The sequence below is a fragment of the Pleurodeles waltl genome, chromosome 6, assembly GCF_031143425.1.
Source record: "Pleurodeles waltl isolate 20211129_DDA chromosome 6, aPleWal1.hap1.20221129, whole genome shotgun sequence".
Lineage (NCBI taxonomy): Eukaryota > Metazoa > Chordata > Amphibia > Caudata > Salamandridae > Pleurodeles > Pleurodeles waltl.
The window spans coordinates 1,527,993,195-1,527,995,144 of NC_090445.1; positions in this window are offsets into that span (position 1 = coordinate 1,527,993,195).

Genomic DNA, 1,950 nt, shown 5'->3' on the forward strand with positions numbered 1-1,950 from the left:
CAACCACAGGAAGTAGAATTAAGGGGGTCTTTGGTGTGCCACCAGTCTTGCCACTGGCTTGGCAGGTCACACAAGAGCGACAAAACTCTTTAGTGTCCTCTGACATATGAGGCCAGTGAAACAGGGGAACAAGCCTGTCCCAGGTTTTACTCTGGCCCAAATGCCCAGCCAAAGGAATGTCATGTGCCAAGGTAAGAAGAAACTCCCTGTACTGCAAAGGGATGACCAATCACCTGGCAGCTCCAGGTTTAGGGTCCCTTGACTTAGTATATAGGAGGTTGTCTTCCCAATATACCTTATGGCTAGCATTGACATCCCCATTCTGCTGTTTGACAGCTTGCTGTCTCAAACCCTCTAGTGTGGGACAGGTCTGCTGTGCCACACTCAGCTCTTCCCAATCAGGCCCCCCTGCACCCAAAAGCTCAGCAGTGTCTGCTGCCAGCTCTTCTGGTGTAGGTTCTGCACAGGGAGAGGATTCCTCTTCCTCAAAAGGGGAATCTTCTGGTGAGGGAGGGATAGTGGGCAAGCTTTTGGGAGCACTTGGTCCACTGTTCTAGGATCCAAGTTTCCCTGTCCTTTTTGCTTTTTGGCCTGAGCCCTTGTCAAAGCAAAAAGATGCCCAGGAATGCCCAGGATTGCTGCATCAGCCTCCAACTCCACTTTAGCCCAAGTTGATGTCTCCAAATCATTGCCTAGTAAGCAATCTACAGGTAATTCAGTGGCTACCACAACTTTCTTTGGACCAGTAACCCCCCCCCCCCCCAGTTGAGATACACAACAGCCACAGGGTGGCTAGGTGTGTTATTGTGAGCATCAGTCACTTGGTACTGCTGACCAAGTAGGTGTTGATCAGGGTGAACCAGTTTCTCTATAACCATAGTTACACTGGCTCCTGTGTCCCTGCAGGCCTCAACCTCAACACCATTGATTAGGGGAAGTTGCTTGTACTTACCCATATTAAGGGGACAAGCAACCAAGGTGGCAAAGTCAATGCCACCATCAGAGACTAAAACCGCCTCTGTGGTCTCCCTAACAAGACCAACCCCAACTACACTGCCAATGGTGAGCCCAGCTACACCCTTGGATTGGCTATTTGTAGTAGACTTCCCACCACCACTGCTATTACTAGGGGCACTAGAGGTTGCAGTTGGGGTTGTGGTAGTGGGAGCCTTGGTGTTTTTCTTTGGACAAGTGGCATCACTTGCCCAATGACCTTTTACTTTACAAAAATAACACCATGGCTTTTTCTGATTGTGACAAGAGGATTTAGACCCACCACTCCCAGAGGATTTTTGTGGGCCTGATGAAGACTCAGAATGTTTTTTTATCTTTGTCCCCACCCTTGTCAGACGACTTACCATCCTTCTTCTTGCCATCCTTGTGTAAAGATTATGCTTCAAATATTCTTCTTGTATAAGCTTTATTGAAGAATAAGCTAAACTATGACATCTTCAGCACAGCTTCCCTCCACAGCTTCACTTCATCGAGCAAAAACCCTCACCCAGGTCCCCACATTCCATATGATGTCACACCTTACATCAATGCATTCCATCTTTATCTAGTCTCTTCATCACCTTGTCACCCCCTGTATGAACTTTTCTGTTCACTCTTGTTCTGACCCATTTGTCTGCCTTCTTTTCCCAATTCTTGGGGAGAGGTCAGATCCGAGTCTACCAAGTACTGGTGCAACAAAGCAGACACACAATTGCTCAAAATATGCTCTCTCAGGATTAGATTATACAGGCTTTCATAGTCAGTCACCTTACTGCCTGTAACCAACCCTCCAAGGCCTTCACTGGACAGTCTACAAAGTCTGTCCATTCTTGAGAGGACTCTTTTCTGGTGTCTCTTAACATAATCCTGTTTTGTTCAGTGGTTAAGCCAAATCCATCCAAGAGTGCATCTTTCAAAACTTTGTAGTTATTAGCATCACTTTCTCTGACAGTAAGG